This window comes from Balaenoptera borealis, assembly GCF_965194805.1.
Source record: "Balaenoptera borealis genome assembly, chromosome: 9".
Classification (NCBI taxonomy): domain Eukaryota; kingdom Metazoa; phylum Chordata; class Mammalia; order Artiodactyla; family Balaenopteridae; genus Balaenoptera; species Balaenoptera borealis.
In genome coordinates, this window is record NC_138873.1 from 57,058,413 (window position 1) to 57,082,853 (window position 24,441).

The 24,441-nt window shown below is 35.4% G+C and overlaps 1 protein-coding gene and 1 long non-coding RNA gene across 10 annotated transcripts in view; one reads left to right on the forward strand and one right to left on the reverse strand.

Moving 5' to 3' along the window:
• The window catches only part of LOC309634836, a 43,733-nt gene extending 27,551 nt beyond the window's left edge, over positions 1-16,182 (forward strand). The window contains exon 2 of the long non-coding RNA XR_014248460.1: positions 14,339-16,182. This is a non-coding gene — a long non-coding RNA (uncharacterized lncRNA). The remainder of the gene's footprint in view (positions 1-14,338) is intronic.
• Positions 1-24,441, reverse strand: part of GRIK2 (glutamate ionotropic receptor kainate type subunit 2) — a 640,648-nt gene that overhangs the window by 146,365 nt on the left and 469,842 nt on the right. The window lies entirely within an intron of this gene.

The window sequence follows — 24,441 nt, forward strand, 5'->3', positions numbered from 1 at the left end:
TTTTTTAAAATACTATACTACCTATTAAATATTTAAGAAAAACATCATGTTTATGGTAACTCAGCCTTACATAAATAATAATAGAAAAACAGAGTAATTACACTGTCCACAGTATTTCTGAACCTGTGACATGACCTTATTCCTATATCACCTATGTGATCACCTGCCCCTATAGAAACCCCCCATTGATTAGTAAAAACAGCTTTATGATTTTCTGCAAACATCACTGATGATCAGCAATTTCCTTCCAGAATAGTTGATTTTTCTAATAATCCAAGTGTAATAACTGAGCTGAGACCACTTCCCCATGTTTGTTAATAAAAATTGAGGCCATTCCCATATTTGTTTATTAGAATTTAATAATATATCCCCATATATTTAAGGATGCTTGAATAACTCACAATTAAGTTTGAACATAAAGATTAAACAAGAAAATTCTTACAAAACAGCAAACAAAAACCTTTCTAATACTAACTGCTATAATTACAGTAGTGTTTGATAGTACAAAACTGGATGCAATATTAAGAAAAAAGCCTGTAAAGAAAGGTTAGAATTTTCTGTCTATTATTTTATCCAAACTGTCCCCACTTTGGTCCTTCTTTCTGCCTTCCTTCCTTCCTTCCTTCCTTCTTTCCTAACTCTTTCTCTTTTCTTTCCTCTTGCCTAAAACCAGAAAGAATGATTTTTTTCTGTGTGTTGTTAAAAACCCTATGCAATAGAATCAAATGTCTAATTTCAGATGTGGAAGGATTTAAGACAGAGAGCATAAGCAAAAACTTTTCTATTGAATGAAAGTGGACCACCTACTAAATCTATCCATTGTACTAGAATTTCACATCTCGAATTTTTAAGAAATAATTCTAAGTTCAGAAACAGGCTGATACACAAAGGTGTTCCCTCAAGATCACCTGTAATCTGGGAATGCAAGTAGCTTCTATGCCTCAGAAGAGAATGGTTAATAAATTAGGGTACAGCAAGAAAGAATTACTATGCATTATTAAGCAGCATTTTGCAAAGTTTCCAGTGAAATGGCATGGACACTGCCAATGTCAGTGAGTATAGAAACACAATATTAAACATAAATTCAACTAAATAAAAACACGGTAAAGGTGAAACCTACAGATTACATGCTTCTTGAGATATACCAACCAATCATAAATTAAAGAGCATTTTTAGATCTCAATTTAAACAAGTAAACAAGTACTAAATAAGTAAATAAATACTAGAAGACAACCAGAAAAATGTAAATAAGTACTGATGGTTGGGTACTTGATGTCATTAAGGAATCGTATTTTTTCTATGTGAAAATGAGAGTGTGGCCATTTAAAAAATATTAGTTCCTCTCTTTTAGTGATAAATACTGAAATGTATGTATTATAAATGACATGATATGAAGTCTAGGATTTGCTTCAAAATAATGCAGGTGGCAAGCAAGTTTGTGGGAGTAGAGATGAAATGAAATTGGCCATGAGTTTATAATCCATGAGGCTTGGTGATGGGTACATGAAATTTAACTTTACTTTTCTATTTGCACATGTTTGAAAAGTTCTATAACATCATGGTTAAAAAGTATAGAATCAAGAGTGGAAATAAATTGAGCAAAATGTTAATAATGTTTGTTCCTAGTTAGTAGAATTATGGTTGTTTATTATATTATTTCTCAATTTTATAATTTTTATTCACTGAAAATATATTTTTATTCCAGTAGGAAAGAACAACACATGTCATTTAAATATACATGTATTCTACCTTGAAGACCTTCACTAATCAAATGAAACAAAACTATGAGCAATAAGCTAAATCCAGATAATTTTTGTGGTCATTTTATTTAAGAATGTAAAGACTGAGATACATATAAAAAATTTTATTTGACCTAAACTTACAGATTAACTTCAGTAAAAATACAGCTCTTTTTTTAAATATAAATTTATTTATTTATGTATGTATGTATGTACGTATGTATGTATTTATTTTTGGCTGTGTTGGGTCTTCATTGCTGCACACGGGTTTTCTCTAGTTGCGGCGAGCAAGGGCTACTCTTCCTTGTGGTGCACGTGCTTCTCATTGCAGTGGCTTCTCTTGTTGCAGAGCACGGGCTCTAGGCGCGCGGGTTTTAGTAGTTGTGGCACGTGGGCTCAGTAGTTGTGGCTCACGGGCTCTAGAGTGCAGGCTCCGTAGTTGTGGCACATGGGTTTAGTTGCTCCACGGCATGTAGGATCTTCCCGGACCAGGGCTCGAACCCGTATCCCCTGCATTGGAAGGCGGATTCTTAACCACTGTGCCACCGGGGAAGTCTCACAGCTCTTTTTTTAATAATAAATTATTTAAAAAATATGAAATTAGTAAATAGTTAAAGGAGTGCTTTATTTTAACTTTAATTTCTGAAAAGCAGTCAATATATTTTACATTTTGAGGATAATGGAAAATAAGCTCCCCTTTCTAAGTATTTTAACCTGAACAATTCAGATGGAGCCTCTGATACCGAATATTAAATAACACATTGAAGAAAGTGCTAGTGTATTTCAAAGCTACGGATTCGGGCTTCCCTGGTGGCGCAGTGGTTAAGAATCTGCCTGCCAATGCAGGGGACACGGGTTCGAGCCCTGGTCTGGGAAGATCCCACATGCCGCGGAGCAACTAAGCCCGTGAGCCACAACTACTGAGCCTGCGCGTCTGGAGCCTGTGCTCCTCAACAAGAGAGGCCACGACAGTGAGAGGCCCGCGCCCCGCGATGAAGAGTGGCCCCCGCTCTCCACAACGGGAGAAAGCCCTCGCACAGAAACGAAGACCCAACACAGCCAAAAATAAATAAATAAATAAATAAATAAATTTTTAAAAAGCTACAGATTCTTATCTTTTTTATATGTCCATGTAGTTTTTCCAGAATTAAGAGGGAACAATAATCAATTTGATTATCTTTCTGTATCTGTATAAACAAAAACTTGGAACGAAGGCTAAATTATAAAAATATTAAATGCCCATGACTTCAGAAGGTAATTACTATTTCTTCACTGGTTTAAAAGTTCACATAAATATATCTCATAGTAGAGTAAAATAAGCTTCTATTTTCTCATGTGTGAAACAATATAACAGGATCTATCAATCAGTATTTACCGGTAGACTAGGCTGAGTGGGGATGAAAGATATTTAAACAGGATCCCTCCCAGAGCTTATATAAGATTCCTTGAAGCAAGAAATATCCAGAGGAATGGTAAAAACATAATGAATTGTATGAGGAAAAGATCAATGGAGTTGTTAGGAGAAAATTCATGGAATGCTTTGAGACTTAAACTATGAGCGAGAAAGACCAATATAGCAGTTAATAAGCATAGATTCTGAATTCATTAGTGACCCAAACTTTCCAATCAGCAGCCGGAATTTGTTTCCATTGTTGGAAGCCACAAATAGGGGTATATTTAATCTACCAGAATCTAGCTTTCCAAGGAGCAGACTAAAACCTAGGGCATTGGCAATCACTGGAGTCATAGCACGAGTTAGAAGAAAAGCCTTGACTTCTGCCCACTAATAAGAAAGATCAAGTCCAGTTTGGGTTCTGTATGGCTAACACTGATACTGGATAGCCCACAGGACAACAGAGGACAACCCCAGAGGACAACACTATGTTTCAACTTGTCAGTGAACCAAGTCTAGGCATTCAGAAGAACCTCTATGAATCTAGGGCCCTGGTTAGTCAGCAGCTACTTTAAGCTGTGAAGTAGAGGACAAAATTTCCCCCAAAAGTTACCTTGTTTCATGTAAAGCCAAGATGTCACTGCTGCCTGGCTGGCTGAGTTCTTGAATATATACTATTTCCACTTGATAAGTGAAAGTTTTATGGTCTTCCCATACATTAGTTATTAAAGTCTAAGTTGGCCTACCTCAAAATAGGATTATCAGGCCATGGAGTTACAAGATTTCTGTGGATCAGGCATTCAGTTTCAACAATGGTCTAACTGCAGACTAATAGCAGCTTTTTAAAACGGTGTAGATGGTGACCGTGTCTAGAAGGTGATGAGTCCAGAACTCTGAGGGAAAACTTCAGATACAGGACATTAACAGGCAAAAGCATCAGCCACAGAGACTTATAGTTCAAAAGGGTCACTAGGATCATGGGATTGAAAGGTACTAGGACTTTTCTATATGTAAATTTTTATGATTGGGACGATTCCCTCTGGGCCTTAAGAAAAGATATATTACAGATGAGTTCCTTTTATTACATACAGAGCTAGAAGCAACAAATACAGTACGTTGAATTAGCCCAAAGGACCCTTAACACAATGTTGTGTTAGATTCCTTTCTCCATTGTGGATCCTGACTGAAACTGATTAGCAGAATGTGGATGACCCACGACACCAATGAGACTGGGTAGGATGGTGCCTTGGTCACCTGTATCCAACAAAGCTATACAAGTTTTCTTACCTCACCTAAGTTCTCCAATATACATGGACAGGTATTTTTGGTCTTTAGTCCCTCTTGGAAACAGGAAGACTTTGACCCAATCTCTAATAATTCTTGTCCTTGAATAAGCTGGGATTGGAATAGAGATGGTGAGAAGGATCCGGGATAGTGGAGGTAGAGAGCACCTCCACATCAGTAAGCAAGACTCACTGACTTTGAGTTTTGAGCAGTGTGGTGGTTGTTTGCTAGTCACTTAAAGTTTCCATGTCTAGTGCTCTATATTAGATGACAAGATCCTCAGTCTGAAATTATCTATTTCACCAATGGAGACCCCTTAATTAAGCAGCCCCAGCCATATTGCCTTTCGGCTGGAACTATCGGGATTTTTGCATTATTTTCATGATAATATACCTTCTTTTACCTGATCAATTCACCATTTGGACAGTATACTTCAATACTACCTCCTGCTGCTTAGGCTGTAAACATTCATTAACAGCAAGATAGAGTGCCTTACTCTTTCCTCTTGCCCACCATTTGGATAAGAGCATTAGCTCCTAGATCCCAGGAATTGTTCCCATATCATCAAACCCAGCTCATGGAGCCCTTGGCCTTGATCTTCTAGAAACCCATGTCTCTGTCCATATCCCATTCTCATTGCCTATTTGCAGAAGTTCTTATAGTCTGAACACTTAAATTCCTTTGTCAGTTACAAGCATTGGAAATCAGTCTGTGGCTTGTCTTTTAATGTTTTTTCTCTCTGTATTGTTCACAGTGAGGTAAATTTATTTATTTTTTAAAGCTATCCTATCTCTTACTCAGAGTACATTTTTGATTTAGTGGTAAATATTTTACCAAAATTCCAGCAAACCCTCAGCTATTATCTTTTCAGATACTGCTTCCTTGCAATTCTCTCCATTGTCTTCTTCTGGAACACCTACTAGATATATGATGGAGCTTCTCACCTTATCCTCCATGTCTCTTATCTCTTCTTTCACAAATTATATTTTCTCATTTTTCTGTGCTATGTGCTGATTAAATTAATCATTATTTTTAACTCACTCTCTTTTTGTGTTCAGCGTACCTTGCCTACTGAGTTTTTTTAATGATACTTTTTAATACTAGTTAAACTTTCATTATTTTTTTATTTTTCATATTTTCATATATAATTTTTACTATACAATTTATTTTTTGTATTGTATGGAATTTTAAAAGATATTTTACCTTTAGTTTTTATTTAAAAATTTTTGACAGATAGTTCTACAAAATGTATTTCAGAAGGATAAAATTCATGTTCAATTGTGGTTTTTCAATATGAACTTGCATTTTTTGTTATTTTTATCTATTTCATTCCCTCTCTCACTCTCTCATATATCCTTACAGATTCCTTTCTAGTGGTTCTATTATTTCTTTCACTCTGTGACACCTCTCTCATCTTCCAATCCATAGCAATGTTTCATAAGGGTGATTAGAGGTTCACATCCCCTGGTGATACTGGTGGTATTTTATATCTAGTTCCAAAATAATTAGGTAACTTGACAGAGTTCTTAGTTATCTGACTGAATCTGTGCCTTTCTGTTTACCTAGGACCACAACTTTCAAATAAGCCAAAGCCTCAGGGCACCAGAATTTTCGTGGTGCTTTCACAAGTAAGGAAGCCACACCCAAAGCCCTGGTTTCAAGCAGTAAGCCTGCCTTCAGACTTAGATTTCACATAGAGCACTTTCAATCCATGGATAATTCTGACCAATAAGCCCTACTTATGGATCAGGGGCCCTGAGGCTGATAGCTTTAGTCGGGCTTACTCTGCTTATTTTGCATGGATTTTGGTTATGGGAATTAATCAAAGAGGACTCTGTCAAAGTTTGATGTTTTTACATCATCGTGACAAGAAATAAAGCAACAGGATTTTTTCCCCTAAGTCTATTATAATATGCACTCTTTCTAGCAGCAATTAAAAGATGGTTCAAAGCGGTAAAGACGGCAAAGAGTAACCTAAGAGAGGCAACAGGAAAATGAGGGAAATTTTATGGAAACCAGTGGAAAAGAATGCTTCTGAGTAGTAAGTTGAGCAAACAGCTTCTTACAGATCAAATAAGATAAAGCCTGACAAATATCTACTGGATTTAGCAACTTGGAGACATTAATAAGAGTAATTTTTGATGACATGTTAGTTCAAAAACAATTATGGGTGAGATGTGAGATAGCTAGGGCCACCAATTAAAGAAGGAAATTTAAAGACGACAAGGAAGTTCACCTCAGAGGGGAAATTGAAACGTTGGGTGACAGCTGAAAGAGATTTTTTTAAAATGAGAAATGATGGTCTTTTAAAAATACAAATATAAATAGATCAGAAGAGAAAGGCCTAGATGTCTAAAGCAGAGAAAGAAGGAAACATGGGTCTAAAAATTTCTGGATAGACAAGCTAGAATGGAAAAGATGAAAAGCACATCCTTAAGTAGGACCAATTATTCCATCAAACTTAGAAGAGGAGAGAACAAGTGCTAATGAAGCCATGATTGTAAATTTGATGGTGAGGGTTGAGGTAGGACAGTCTTATCTCATGGTATCTATTTCTCTTAGAAGCAGGACACCAGGTTTTCTGCTGTGAGTTGGAGAGGGACTGGTAGACTTGAGAAGTAGAAAGAAACTTTAAAAGCAGTGTTGCAGAATGTAAGAGAGTGTGGTGACTAGAAAGAGTTTGTAGCAGTTGTGACAGTGTTGACAGCTCATTTGAGATTACTATCAGTTTATAGTGGTTGCATTTTTCACAATGGGTTGATTTTCTCCAGCTAAGTTTATTGTTCTAAGTCAGACACAGCGAAGAAGATAATGACATAAATACAGGGTCAAGTTTTGTTATGAAACGACAGAGGAAAAATAAATTTGGTACTAGAAGAGAATGTCTCTAACAATAAGCCACAGAAACTAAGCTGGATATGGAGAAATGTGAGGAGAGGAGAGAATTAATATATGGAAAACAAATAGATGATTAATTAACTCATAGGTTTGAGAGGGTCAAAAACAAGTGTAGTGTGGTCAAATACATTCGTAAGTAAGAAGGGAAGGAGTTGAATTGCTGAGTTATTGATCTAAGAGTTAAGGTACTTTGCGTCACAATAATGATTATGATGCAATTATAGGCATGTATAAGACTTATGTGGCTAAAAGGCTCCTGGGAATGAACAACTCAAGAAGCTTAGGGTCCATGGTGATGGATGGGTCTTCTGTAAGGACACTGAATTTATCTAGAATCATAAAATCAACCATCTTAAAGTGAAAGGCTATGATCCAGTTGTTGAAGTCAACAGTGGATGAGTAACTGTGATTAAGAAGTGAGTGGAGGATAACTTAAAAAAGAGAAGGAATGGTATATCCAGAGACAGGTGCCTCAGAGAAGCATGGCTTTTCTGGAGCTTAGAGAATTCATGGACCGGGAACAGCAATGGGGAGCACAGCATTGGGGCTATTCCATTATATTTCAATTTGTCTTTTTCTGTGCACATGGTAGACTATCCTCCTTCCCTCCCACGAAGTTGAACACAGCCATATGATTTACTTTGGTCAATGGCATATAAGCAGAAGCAGTGTGCTTTCATTTCTAAGACGAAGCTTTTAGGAGACAGTGTCCAACTCACCATGTTCCCACTCTTTCCCTGATGTGATGATCAGCCACATAGCAGTGGCTCCATCAGTTTGGGTTCTAGTGAGAAAACATGGAGCAGAGCCCTCAGCCGGCCTTTAATCTATATTCAGAGGGAGTGAGAAACAATTTCTGTAGGTATAAACTACAACCACATTCGAGTTTAGCTTGTGCTGCCTAATCCAGTCAGTCTCTTGGATCTGACCCAGCCTCTCGAGATAAGTGGGTGAGACAGAGTAGCCGTCATTGACCTGGCTACGGAGAGAGCAATTTCAGCAGCAGAGAGGCCAAACACGACAGGAAATAATCAAGGAAGAGAATGGAAACGAGGGAAGATTATTAATGATGGAGGGATAGCGACCCAGAGAGTATGGCTTGTAAGAAAGGGAAAAAGTGGTAACGTAGGTCAGAACAAAGTCAACATAGCCCAGCACGCTCTAGAAATAAAAATGCAGAAATAATCATAGACTAGACAGTCTTAGAATTTTTACAATGTCTGATAATAAACTTGTGAGGTACATTTTGTTTAAAGAATCTTTTCATGTTTAAAAAATACATTACTGAGGATACAAATTGCAGTTTTTTCATGGCTTTCCACTAAATTCTGACACACACTGATTATTTTAGGATAGTGGGACCAGGTGTCAACCCTCTCTTCTTCCTTCTCTCTAGTCACATGTGTATTAAGCTAAGTAGGCAGAAACTTGACATTTGGATCGTCCCGTCCCTAGATTCTGGAGGGGATGCAGACTTTTCCTTCTTTGTTTACTCTATTGATAATTTCAATGGGAAATAGGGTGAATGGAAGAGGCAATGAGATGCCTGGGTTTATGTTTTCATTCATTTCAGATAATTGCTATTATTTCTTCCAAAAAAAAAAAACTACAGATGACAGCTAACACTTATTGAAAGCTTATGATACACCTGGCAATACTCTAAGCATTTCATATGTTTCATGTCATTTAATCTTTAGCATAAAGTATATGCATTTGTCAGTACTCTTTTTTAGGTTAAAAAAAAAAAAGTGAGGCTCAGGGACTTAGGCAAGTTGCCCAAAATCACCCTTCTGATAATGAATGGAGGGGGATTTGGAAATCTGGCTGACTGCAAAGTTATTCTACTGGTTATAATTTTAAAGTTTTTTTAATACCAAAAATATATTTGATGGACTGATTATCTTCCAACATAGAATGAAAATGTATTAAGGAATAATGAATTGAAGGAGAGATTTCACTGAGGATAGCAAATGAAGCCATGATCAAATCTCCACTAAATTATCCAAGTTCGTATTGATATTTAAACATGAGGAATTGTCCTTGACATCTCACTGAATCTAATTCATTCACACAATACCTATTTTTTACTCAGATATTTTTATTCCTTTAAAACTGTTCTTAATATACACATACATACATGTATACTGCTTGTATACATTAATAGACATATATACCGTGTGCATATAAAAATATATATAAACATGCATGTGTATATGGGTGTGTACTTTATAATATTACACCAATTACTTTAAAAAAATTGTGAAGCTCAAGTGTACTTGTCTTAAAAAACACTTAACAATACATCATGATTTATATAGAGACAATATGAGAACATATCAGAACACTAGTATTATTTGTATGCATATTACATATTCTGTTTTAATTAGAAAATTCAACCTTGCCTATTATGACAAACTATAACATAAATAATTTATGTAAAGAGATGCATGGGAATGAATCTATCTATGTTAGCACATACACAAAAGCAACATCATTTACTTCGGGTCTTAGAATGACCTAAAAATACTGGCTGGCAACAAGATTCATCATAATTCAAAAAATTCTTTACACCATGAAAGATTGATTTGAAAACAGAAGGACATTGGTTGTTTTGTTACTATGGCTATTCCTGGCAGTTATCCAGGGATTACAACTGTACAACCTTACAAACAGCATAGAAATTGACTGTTTTAACAAAGGGTCTCAGCAGGATCATGAGTGGTGCACATTAATTCTCACTGTGCATTGATGAGCTCTCTTTGAAATTTGCCAAGGTTTAACCAATGGCAACAGACCTCTGGCACTGTCAGATGATGTGGACCTTGAACAGCGCTTCAGGAATGAAGTTTGTTTGTTTCTTTGTATTTGTTTTTGTAGGAAACCACATTTTAATCATTTAGAACAGTTATCAGTTCTCATTAGATCTGGAGTCTTCAGAAAGCTTGTGAAATATAAGAAAGGAATTTTTGCCACAAACGTCTTCTAAAGAAAAGGATCTAGTGTTGCTCTTAGATTAATCTTTAAGGTTATATATTTAAATCTGAAGGTAAGAAAAGGCTCTGCAAACCTTTTAATGGTATGATGAGTAGAGAAAATGTATAGGTTGGATCATATGAAACTTGTGGTATTTCATTTTAAGCTATAAAAATGACAATTTTATGTTTCAACCTAATATTACTATTTACATAATTAACTGATTTGCCTAAACATTTTTTTTTTAATTTTGACTTCTAAATCCTGACTTCTGACTACAGTTTTATTTGTAATGTTGATCCCAAGGTGAGGGATCATTATATTCTATTTTAAAACATTAATTAGCTTTTTTAAGCAAGGAAAATCAAACAAAATATTTATGTGTGTGTGTGCACACATGCATGTGCATATTCCTGCAATTGATTCATCATAATTGTTGACTGATGGATTTTGTTGACCAGTGTATAACATTTTAAGAGAAAGTGATTAGAAATCATTTATACAGATTTGTATACATTGCCTTCTTTTACGATCTTGACTGGTGTTTATACAAAAACAGATTGCCTGAACACATTTTTCTGATTCACAACCCTGATCACGTTAGATTCTACAAGGCCCATTCACAATGCCACCTCCCCACAACACGATTCACATGCATCCAATCTTACATATTCTCTCCTTGCTCTGGATTTACTCTCCATCCCTCATGTATATATTATGATACTTGATTCTTTAATCAATCTCTTACGATAATTACATATTCATATCTAGTTTCTGTACTGTATTACATATTCTAGAGGGAGGAGTCCAAGTCTAAGTCATCTCTGTGTCACTGATAGTGACTAGCACAGAGCAGTGAACAAAGCAGTCCTTAAATGAATAAATGAAATAAATGTACTTCCGGCTTCTTGTTTAATATATTTATTCTCAAAGATATTAATCACATTGCTGTCTGTTTTATAATTCCCATGTTTTTGTTTAATAAATTAAATATTAAATTTTTAATTTTGATGTTCTCCCATTTGGGGATTGGGGTCAGGAAAATGTCATTTCCCAAAAAAATGAAATCGACAATACCAAAATCCAATATACAATGGAAGGGACTAGGTATTTGTAGGAATGTCCCACCAGACACATTTCCAGAGGATTAAATGACTGGAAGAATACTTTTAATTCAGAACAACTAAAATGAAGCCAAAGATTTTGAGCTGACATTTGCCCGGAGGACATTGGGCAAATCCTCACCTCATAGGCTAGCGCTTAAGGTTTGATCAGTAAGAACTCAAAATCAGAGATAAGGCCTGAATCTCATGCAAAATGCAAAATGAAAGATCAGACTGGAGACTTTTGTATAAAACCAACATACTCTAGCACACTCATATTCCGTGGGTCAACTAGAATAAAGCTCATCCCACAGTTTAAGTTTTCTAAGGCCCTTGCATTGTTTTGATATTGATAGCTTGTTAAGTATGTTTGTTAAAATAGCCACTAAAATAATAAATAAAAATAAAGCTTATAAGTTTAAACTAATAGAGGATAAAAGGAATGAGACCAAAGAAAATCCATTCAATCCAAAAGAAGTCAAGAAATAAGAAAAAGCGAACAAATTTAGGTGATAAAAATGAAACAGTCTTAAGAGAGATTATCACCGTCACTAATCTCTTAGCAATCTAATCAAGAAAAACAGTTGTTTCTTTAAAAAACGATAGCTCACTTAACTGTACTGTAACATCCTTGAGATAAAATGTTTGTGATAGTCCTCTTAGCAAAATGAGAGAAAAAAATAGTAGATGTGGGTTTTTATGCCCATGAATGGATGCTCTGGTTCTTAATGCCCTGTATGGGTACTTAGGAAGAAATATCATCATAGTACAGGACAAGAGGTCTGATTACCTAGGCTTTGTCCTTTGATTTCTAGGTTGGCTGGTTTCTAAACTGGTTTTTATTTGCACCTATATAATAGGAGTAAGAATACTAAAAAGCACTGATTCCTGTTATACTCCCATAAAAATTAATATTCTGTTTTCAAAATCAATTCTGTGTGTTTAGTTAGCTCAATAACGCCTGAATAACTGTGTAATAAGCACTGGGGACTTGCATGACTAAGGACCGGACCCAGAATGAAGAGATCTCCACTGTGGAATCACTGGTTTGTATGGGTGGCTCTGCTAAGCAGTCTTGTCAGTTTTAGACATGTCTAACTTAATCCTATCCTCAGTTCATGATGCACAGCTCAGAATTCAGCTCGTTATCAACATATCTTTAAAAATACTGCTTTTCAAATTATTTAAATGCTGGTTGAAAATCGACATAAAATTTACCTAGTCTGTGTCATGGTTTATGTAGGAAAGCAGGTAAAATGTATGTCAGGAAGTTTGGAATAAATAAAAGATAACAGGAAATAAGCTGAAGAAGATAAGTTGAGATAGAATGTGAGGTAAGTACCTTTGGAGGGGATGGGAAATGGGGACCGGGTGAATCAATCAAGTACCCATTTGAACCTATGAAAGAGATAAGAGTCAAAATGTATGGTTACTGAGCAAATGTTTGCAGCATCTCAAGCACAAACCATAGGAAAAAAATTGGTAGCCATGAATTTCATATTCCTGGGTGATTGCAATGTAAAGTATAATATTATCATGAAAGCATTGACAGTTATAAAGTTTTCAACTGGAGTTTGGATTATGTTCACTGAACTACAGTTTCAAAGAGTGAAATATATGTAATGCATTCTAGAAATGTTTCCATCCAAAAAGATGATATTATAGTATTTAAAAGATAAACTGGGCTTCCCTGGTGGCGCAGTGGTTGAGAATCTGCCTGCCAATGCAGGGGACGCGGGTTCGAGCCCTGGTCTGGGAAGATCCCACATGCCGCGGAGCGGCTGGGCCCGTGAGCCACAACTGCTGAGCCTGTGCTCTGCAACAAGAGAGGCCCGCGCACCGCGGTGAAGAGTGGCCCCCACTCGCCGCAACTAGAGAAAGCCCTCGCACAGAGACGAAGACCCAACACAGCCATGAACAGATAAATAAATAATAAATAAAATAAAATTTAAAAAAATTAAAAAAAAAACCTTTATATAATTAGCTTTAAAAAAAAAAAAAAAAAAAGATAAACTCTCAGATGACCAGGATGACTTGTTTTCCTAACAAGCTGATGCTAAAATTGTTACTTTTATATTGATGACCCTTTGCTTACAGTGCACACAATATTTCTATTCTGCTCCTTCCCTGAGGACAAGCTATCTTTTTTTTTTAAATTAATTTATTAATTAATTTATTTTTGGCTGTGTTGGGTCTTCGTCTCTGCACGAGGGCTTTCCCTAGTTGTGGCATGCGGTGGCCACTCCTCATCGTGGTGCGCGGGCCTCTCACTATCGCGGCCTCTCTTGCTGCGGAGCACAGGCTCCAGACGCGCAGGCTCAGTAGTTGTGGCCCACAGGCCCAGCCGCTCCGCGGCATGTGGGGTCTTCCCAGACCAGGGCTCGAACCCGTGTCCCCTGCATTAGCAGGCAGACTCCCAACCACTGCGCCACCAGGGAAGACCCAAGCTATCTTTTGATAGTGTCTTAGCTAATCAGGTTTCATTTAATTTATACAAATACAACTGTGACAATTTTAACCTTTGTGTACCTATTATTTTGGGGGGGTGTAAGTACACAGCTACCTACTCTAAGTGTCTTATCCTAAGTGCTTTCCCTAACTCATGCCCTCCTATTATTACATCATGTATTATCTGATATATCTGCCAGTAATTGTTTGAGAAACATTTGAAGATGACTTTCCTATGTGCCTACATTTGGGATATTATTTCAGAATGCCTTTATCTATTATTCTGTAGCTATGACTAATTTCTCCATTTTAAAATTCTAATTTCTCTTAAGTTCAATAATCTTACCCAAATTTATTTTTTTCAGAAGGAATCTGTGATGATAGCACAGCTATGGCTTGGAGTAGAATCACAGGTGTGAGGTGAAGGTTACTGTACTCCCGTAGTGTGTAGAGGGGTAGAGGTGAGGTGGACAACTATTACCCACTCGTTTATTCTACAGATATTTATTAACCGTCTCCAGGCTGTGTGAGGCCCTGCGGTGACTGTTATGGAAGGTATCAAGACGAACGTGAAATCATTCCTGCTTCAGTGAAGGCACTGACACCTACAGGGAGGAGACAAAGCATGGAAGTCGACCGCCAGAGCGTGACGGTTGGGGAAATTCATTTGAGACGTACTCCTATTTGTAAGTAGCTTTGTAAGCGGCATTGGCCAAACTGACAGCGATGGAAAATAGGGTGGATTTATTTAACAAACACTCATTAAGAATCTATTGTGTATTAGGCACTGTGCTAAGTCCTAGAGATATAGTTTCTCTCAGAGCTTATATTGTAAACTGAGAGAGAAGCCTGAAGATGTATCTATTGAAAAACAAAGTGAAATCAGAGAGAATATTTGGAATCTAAATGTTGCTAAAAAATTAATCTAAGGTGAAAGAAAAGAGTATAGTGTATCATAAGGTATCAAAGTTAATCATTTTCAAAGAGAAGAAAATACAAGGACATAAAATATAGTTTTATATTGTCTAATACTAAACTAAATATTGTCACATAAACAAGCAAATATATTTGTACTTGAATATATCCCATAGACAGTATCTCTGATTTTCCAATAATCCAATTTGGATAATATTTTTAAAAATTTGATCAGAAATATCATCATAATTAAATCTGTGAGAAATAAATTTTTCCCTTCAACGGCTTTATCTTTAGCAAACTTAATGTCCTCGAGGAACCAGAAAACCTTAAATGTAATTAGAAGTGACTAGGAAATTCTATGGGTGCAGACACATGATTTTAGCATAAAACAACATTGGTTAATGTTAATGTAATTACATGCTAAGAAATAAATTCATTCTCAATAGATTGTTCTTAATTAATAAAAACAAACCTATCAGACAAAGAGATACAGAAATCTTTTTTCCTTTTGTTAATCCTGTCTTCAAAAATTTTCTGAATCAGATCAGAGTTTATCTTAAATTGAATTGTTTCTCAATACATTTAAATGAACCTGACCAAGTTGTAGTTCACTATTTTAGTCATGTGTGATGGTATATAAAATAATATCCTTCAGGTAGAACTACACGCTAAAATTAAATTAACTGCAGCATTAAATATAGTGTATTGGAAAAAGCATCTGTCATTTTCTTACAATTTAAGCTTAAAGACTTCCTTGATCCTTTTCCTCCCAGACAGGATTAGATATATATCCCTCAGTTTTCCCAAAATATCTTGGGAATATCTCTATTATTGCATTACCTGAAGTATATAAAAATTATTTATGTGCCTAGCTCACCTAGGATTCATATTTATCTATATATCTTTAGTGGCTAAAATTATGACAGACAGAAAAATGCTGAGTTAGTAGTATTGAATTATACTTGCATTTAGGGATATCATGAAGAATATCATTTTTTGGCAATTATATTATTTCCATTATTCAAATTTACTTTGCAAAGCAATTCTACATAACTCATGAGAAAGGAAAATCCAGGCATAGTTAACAAAGAAGCGATATTTATTCTATTAAGAAAATTCATGCTATGGTTGTACTTTTGAATTTTTTTAGCTTTTGTTTAGGACTTTGTTTTGTTATTGTTTAGATTTGTTTTATGTTCTAAAGAAAATGTCACCTTAAAAAGAAGCCACATTTATTTAAAATAGAGAACCAACAAGGACCTACTATATAGCACAGGGAACTCTGCTCAATACTCTATAATAACCTAAATGGGAAAAGAATTTGAAAAAGAATAGATACATGTACATGTATAACTGAATCACTTTGCTGTACACCTGAAACTAACACAACATTGTTAATCAACTCTACTCCAGTATAAAATAAAAATTTTTTTAAAAGCCACACTTGTTTATATCTGATTTCAGTTACATTTATTCTGCTTTTCTGATAATGGTAGATGCAAATCAGTGTTTATTATTAAATAATGCCATATACCACAGATAAACAGATTTTCCAGCCCCCTGCTTTAACAGTGTCACTGTAAATTCACTCTCTGACTCAAATACAAACTTCTTATTATTAAACTCAAATGATTCTAGATTTTTGATCTGCTCCTGCAGGCAATTTTCTCCCAGAATACCCTTGCCCTTAATTTATTTTTCTACTTTCATTTTCATATAGTACTTTATTTGTTTGAGTCATCATCAAATTCTCAACTTCAAGCCTTCTCCATTCTAATCTGTTTCCCTCTGTTCATTTAAGAAGCTTTTTAAAAGCTTTCTTTTTTTAAGAAGCCTTTCCTGACTATGTCAAAGAAAAGTTTCAGTGTCCTGCAGTGTGAGACTGATTAGTTGTATATTGTTCTGTCAGAGGCAAAATTATGTATAGGATGTATAGGAGTTTCTATACATCTAAAGGAGTCTCTATAATCCCAATTTAGCATTTTACTTCCTCTTAAGCTTCAAATTATGTCTTGTGCTATTTTTTCTGACAACATTTATGTCCAAAGCATTTATTTTGCCAATATTTTAAGTATTTTAAGTTCAAGAATCACGTCTGAAGAACTGAGTAGTATCCATGGAGGATATTTATTCAATAATTTATTATATAATTACAAAATAAAATAATGCTTAATGACAGTTTTTGCTATAATATTACAACTAAATAGCATACCAAGAGATCATTATTAGGGAAATAATTTATTTTGAAAATCTTGAGAAAATATCAAAATTTCAAAGTTTAAAAATAAATTTATGTTTAAAATACACTTAAATATTTCTAAGCATGACGTCAATGTTACTGTGAAAGTACATAGAAAAAATCAAATAAAACCATTATATTTAAAAGGTATTGTTAATGCTGTAGTTAACAGTGTCTCTCCCAGAAGAGACATTCAACAAGCGGTTGCTAAGTACCCACTATGGGATAATTTCTAGTGAATCACAATCTATTATATAGTATAAATCAGAATTATACTGGTCTTCGGTCTCCTGTTTCTGGAGTAACTTTCTCAATAGTTTTTTCTCTGAACTATTTGACAGTACATTTCCACTTTCAACAACTTGCTGTTTAAATCATTGAGAAAAATATTTCAACTGTAGAGAACTACATTAGCCCTTTTTAACGTGTCATGTGCTCTTCCTAATACCTAGCTCTAAGGTCTAAGTTAACAGTCACAAGATTTCTCACTGAAAGTAAAAATCAATTGCTTTCTAAGTTGCTTTTTTTTCAGAGAAAAGAAAATTATTAACAAATATGTCTGGCCTGGACTATTTGGTTGTCTATCTTCATGAAGAGAGTGGAAGGAATTCAGACTTTTACTTAAGTGAAGTCCAACCTGTGTGGACTTAATGAACAAATTGCATGTGGGTGAAAGAATTAAATTTGAAAAACAAAAACTTTAAGACTCTTAAATAATAGAATATCTTAATGAGTTCCAGTTAAGGAAGAATTTCCCCAACAAAGAAGTGAAAACATCACAACTATGAAGAATAAAATAAGTAAATTAACAAACTCAAACTTTAAAACTCCATACCAAAACTCACACAAACACAGACATGTGCATATACACATGCTTTAAACAAATTAAATGACATGATCTTAACCAGGAAAAATATTTGCATTATTAGTATTCAGAAAATATAACAAATTACTATGTATCAATAAGGAAAGGCGAAGGAAGTAAATGGGATTTTCAGGAAAGAGAAACTAAAAAGTTAATAAATATGGAGGGAGCGGGAAGAGGCTAGTAATCAGGGAATATAAATTAAAGCAATGGGATTCCATGTGTCTTTAGACTGACCAAATTCAAATAGTGAGACTCTCATGTTAGCGATTTTGCAGAGAAGCAGAACTCTTACAAACTACTGGCGAAAATGTAAGTTGGTAAAACAATTTGTAGAACAATATTTTCAATATCTAATGAAACTGAAAATATCTGTATACTCCGACTAGCAATTCCTTTCCCAGTACATCTCTTAGAGAAGCTCTCGACACAGGTGCTTCAGGAGCCAAGACAACAAGACAAGACATGGCTCTTTCTGACAACCTTTGTTTTCATAGCATAACACTGGAAATAATTTGAATCTCAGTAGAGACTGGTTAAATAAAGATACTACCAAATACTTTAAGAAATTTATACAAAATGGACCAGGAGAACATCAAAATTAAGAGTGGTTACATGTGGGGAGGGATGAGGGAAATGTAATTTTATCTTTTGCAATTGATTTGGAAATTACTAAATTGAGAAATTTTAAGGTGAGTAAGGGACTTCAACATTATCTGTAATGTTTTATAACTTTTGTATTAAAAGAGAGAAACTTGAAGCAAAGTTAACAAACATGCTAACAGTTGCCACTGCTGGGTCATAGGAAATTATAAATAAATTTGTACTTCTATGTTTTAGTGATTTTTCCCAAAATTAAAAAAAAATAATAGTGATAATAATATTAACCCTATTCAATTTTTTTTTAACTGAAATACTAGAATGCTTCCACTAGAATGCAGAGTTGAGACAACATGATATCAAAATTCAAAGCTACAGCACAAGTCAATTCCTATTTAGTTAGAAACTGTTTTTTTGATTTAGCCTTTTCATTTTTGTGATAATACCTGGAGACAGTTCCTTGAAAAACAAATGTTTGATTTCCTCCCTAGTATGTAATAAAAGAGCAATTAGAAGGCAAGGCAAATTACAGTGAGGTCCTCCAAGGCTCATTCATGAATCACAAAAGGCTTGATAGTGTTGAACACCAATTGCATTGCTGAGGCATCATGCTGGGAAACATTCAGGCAGCTGGAAAACCATAGCATCACGGGTCTTCTTAAAAATTATGTAAAATAAGGGGGAATTAGGTCTTAACAGACTTCCCACTTTGCCATAGTTGTTTTATAAACTAAAACAGAAATTTTCTCATTCTTTTCTTGATCTGTCAAATGATCAAGTTTTTGTTTGTTTGCTTTTAAAATTTCAACAGCACTTGAAGTTATAAAAAAGAGCTTTATTAAAAAGAAAAAAAAAAAGCTTTTATTGACCAATCCACTCTCTTACCAACCACAAACGGTTAATAATCTTAAAAGAGAAGTCTTTCTAAGCCCAAAGAAGTTGTAAAGTTCTTTGGCATCTCTTAAAGAGCTAAGCAACAAACAAACAAACACTTCTCATAGTCTGATCTAAACAATTCTAATGATGTAAAAAGACTGAGAATATGGCTTTAAAAATCTCTTGTTTTTTAGTGGTAATGATAAAAAAACGCCCTCTGGGGCTTCCCTGGTGGCGCAGCGGTTGAGAATCTGCCTGCCAATGCAGGGGACACGGGTTCGAGCCCTGGTCTGGGAAGATCCCACATGCCGCGGAGCAGCTGGGCCCGTGAGCCACAATTACTGAGCCTGCGCGTCTGGAGCCTGTGCTCCGCAACAAGAGAGGCCGCGATAGTGAGAGGTCCCCGCACCGCGATGAAGAGTGGCCCCCACTCGCCACAACTAGAGAAAGCCCTCGCACAGAAACGAAGACCCAACACAGCCATAAATAAATTAAAAAAAAAAAAAGTGCCCTCTGATAATACCATAGCATACATATTGTCAATTATCCATTTTAAATACAATCATGGTTCAACCTTATCAAACTAACTTCTGGTGTTTAATAGCCAAGATAAAGCAACATGAAAGAAAACATTTGGTATCCCTTCGGATATATTAATAGTAATAATAATAATAATAATATTTCCTATTTGACAGGTAACACACCTGTGTAATACATTCATGTCCTCAGAGTCAGCTTCTCAAATATGATTTGAAGACTCATTAAACATTCCAGTCATAGAACTGAATTCAATTCCTATAGTTGCATGCCAGATTAATTAGCCGTTTTTGCCTAGAAGTTAGGTTACTTCTTTTTTATAAAGTCTGTATCTGTGCACGTGAGAGTATACATCTGTGCCAGGAGCTTTCACACAGTAAGTCATGAGACCTACGGTGGGTTCAGCATCACTGTCCGACGACATTTCATTTGTTCTTTCTCCCTGTTGTTATCCTTCTCCCCTTCCCTGTGTCTCCCCCATCCATCCCCCATCTCTGCTGTCCCACTGATGTATCTGCATAAGTTAAAAATGACTACAGGGCTGCTCCACTCTCAGATATTAACATTCAATCCACACCATCATTCTATGAGTGAGTATCATTATTCCCCCGGTACATGTGATAAAACTGACCTTAAAACAGAATAAATAGCTTTCCCAAGGCTACACAGCATAGGGAGGTAGGTAGATAGATAGATGGATAGCACCCAAATTCCCAAATTTGCAGTTAAGAACTAACTATAGATCTGAGGAGTATGAGTACACAGTATTCCCTCACAGATTTTATCAGCATTATGACACTAGATCAGAGAAGCCCCCTGCAGATCACTGGCTTAAAGGCATTCGGAAATTTGCCTCCAGCTGGGGCTTATTCTGTGTGAAAGATGAAAGGACAAAGGATTTCAAGTAGCAAGGAGTGTCTGTGATCAAGCACCAGAAGTAGGAGTTCTACAGGTGTTCATAAAAGTGGGCTCTTTAGAAGTGTGAAATGATCAGGAAAAGCCTAGGTAAGCAGAGTCCCAACATGGAACCCTGGAGGTGTACTTTAAAACAGGTGACAAGGTGAAAGAGCTTAAGGACTGCATGAACCACTAGGTGTCAGGGGACAGTGAGAAATAAACGAAAGGTCAACATGCGTACTGGAAAGTTTATAGTACAATCTATTGGTATCTCTGCAATACTTTGAGTGGGACAGCTTTGAGAAGTCACTAGTTATTAAAGAAGAACATGCCTATAATGTGTAGGTGGATTCCTAAAGAAGAGGCAGGAGGTACAAAATAAATACATAATGAGGTGGCAAGTGTCTGAACTAGGTTGGTGGGTGTAAAACTGGAAGGTAGGGACAGATCTGAGGTCTATTTTTAGCCTGCACAAAAAGAGACTTGACATCCTGCTTTATTAACTTATGTATGGATGTTTATAAGCATAAATCTTCCTGGTTTTCCACTGCCAAGGCAAACATCACCAAAGATTGGAAAGTAATGCAACAGCCCTTGTCTCCTTCAAGGAGTCCCATAATAATATGTGCTGCTAGCTTATTGCAGCTTAGGTGTTTCCCCTCATGCTTATGAATAACTCTAGTTGGATTTATGAATAACAAAAAACAGTTGTCTCATGAGCCCACAAATGAGTTATTAGCCATAAGGAATACGTAGCCCAAAGCTACAAGTAAATGTATGTCCAACTTAATACAATGGTTGCATTAGCAAGTTTCTGTGTACTCATCACTTCTATGTCAGGTTTAATAGCTAAGCTTGCTTTTAAGAGTGAAAAACTCGATCAAATATTTCATAAAATATTATACAAAAAGTTATGATGTTTTTAATTTTCTGAGGAAAATATGTCACTCTTTATTTCTTTCCTTGGAGCATGAATAGACACTTTCATTGCGGCCCCTGGAAGACAACATAAGAAGAAAAGCATTTGGAAAATATGTCACATATTCTCTAAGGAGCAAGATGTTTGAGTTTCACATTTGTTGTGGCACACTGTGGACCATTTGTGTCACTCTTTCAATAAATATTCTTGAATGCTGAACACTTTCTGCAATCCTGTTATTTGTGTCTCCTAGTTATTTTCAGTATATTTGAAGCAAATGAACGCTACCATGTATATACCTCAATACAGAAGACTGTGGATGCAGTGAACTGATACAGTAAAATAGTGTTCTGATAAAGATTTTAATCAGTTTGATGGCTCACAAAAATTTTCAGCTTTTATATCTGCCCAACAAATTTCAAATAGAATGATCCAGGTCACCAATCATCATAAATCTCAAATGATGGTTAGCCTGATGAAAAGACCACTTAGAGTTAAAATACTAAAAAGAGTAGTCATCTATATTAATGAAAAGCTGCATAGATTGCTCCTTTATTTTCTCTGTAGTAGGATATACTAATAATATTTCATGAAACATACCAAATAATGAGCTTCCGGGGAATTTTTTTTTAAACATCTTTACTGGAGTATAATTGCTTTATAGTGTTGTGTTAGTTTCTGCTGTATAACAAAGTGAATCAGCTATATGCATACGTATACCCCCATGTCTCCTCCCTCTTGCGTCTCCCTCCCACCCTCCCTATCCACTCCTCTAGGTGGTTGCAAAGCACAGAGCTGATCTCCCTGTGCCATGCAGCTGCTTCCCACTAGCTATCTATTTCACATTTGGTAGTGTATATATGTCAATGCTACTCTCTCACTTCATCCCAGCTTCCCCTTCCCCTTCCCCGTGTCCCTGTGTCCTCACGTCCATTCTCTACATCTGTGTCTTTATTCCTGTCCTGCCCTTAGGTTCATCAGAACCTTTTTTTTTTTTTAGATTCCATATATATGTGTTAGCATACGGTATTTGTTTTTCTCTTTATGACGTACTTCACTCTGTATGACAGACTCTAGGTCCATCCACCTCACTAAAAATAACTCAGTTTCGTTTCTTTTTATGGCTGAGCAATATCCATTGTATATATGTGCCACATCTTCTTTATCCATTCATCTGTTGATGGACACTTAGGTTGCTTTTGTAAATAGTGCTGCAATGAACATTGTGGTAATATGTATATTTCAAAAGTTCTGGTTTAAAGGATTCAAGCAAGGAAAATAAATCTCTTAACATTCACTCATACATATAACTCAAATCTGACACAATACCAAGTCATAAAATAAATATAAGAAGATCTAAAATCATTTTGACTTTTCCAGTAATGATTTATTTGATTTAAAAATAATATTCAATTGGGAGATTGGGATTGACATGTATACACTGATGTGTATAAAATGGATGACTAATAAGAAAATAAATAAATAAACATTAAAAAAATAATAATAATCTTCAATAGTAATTTTCAAAAAAATTAAGTGCCCCTGCTTTGTTAAACATCATTTTCCCCCTTTATCCTACCTATTGCCAATCTAACAGTGAATTCGATCCCCTATTAATTCTTCCCTATGTTTAATTAATTCTAATATAAAGCTATCATTCACAAGACATGATCATTTAGGTAGGAAAACACTGAGATATTTGAACATTGAAGGTTCCAACTAATAAATTTTACATTAAAACTTAACACTGATTTTACTATAATTCAATATAAAATTAATATCAATAGCAACTATAATCCCTACATCTTTATCATTGTAATACTGTCTAAATATTATACTTTTTAGTCTTCAACAAGAATACTCATAAACACTATAGTAGAAATATAGGATAAGTAAGAAGACAAAAACTTTGAACTTATTAGTTCAAACTTATTATGTCTCCATTTGTTGGTTATCTATTATTTGTCAGACACTGCATTAGGAAACATATGTGTATATATATATATATATATATATATATATATATATATATATATAATTCCTAATTATTAATATGACATTATCTCTATTTTATTTTTGAGAAGACTAAGGCTTAAAGAGTTTAAAGCAATGTGCCCAAGGCATAAAACTACGTAGTAAAAGAATTAGGACTTGAACACACAACTGTTTCACCAAGTACTTACTAGTACACATGTTATGCAGCCCTGTTGTGGAAATGATGGGGGAGGAAGGTGCTTTTAGGGGAAAGCCTTGTCATTTTCCAAGGACTAACAATGCCTCAGGGAGCCACTTTCTCCTAATAACTTTCTGAGGTGCTATCTTCATATTGTACCACCAAGAACTGTCCCTGGTTAGATTAAAATGAATTTGAGAGATCTTGTCAAACCCTATACATTGAGGGTCCTCTCAAGAAGGAAGGAGAGAGAAGAAGGTGGTAAAAACAGTTATTACTAAAATAATTAGACTTGCAACTGTAAGGACAAATACAAATTAAACATAAGAGACTCAATTCTCTATTGAAAATAATCAAAGAGACCCCTCCCCTTTTCTTAGAACATTTACTTAAGAAAACTTATAAGTCCTTTCTCTCTCTCTCTTTTTGAAATGTATATAAATGTTTAAAAGTTAGTTAAGCCTCTTGCCAGGTTTCTCACCAGGGGATGCCTTTCTCAAGGACCTGGGAAGTATGTCCTTGAAAAGGAATCACTAAGGAAGAGTGCACCCTAACTCCAAATTTCTGTGGGAGGGTAGG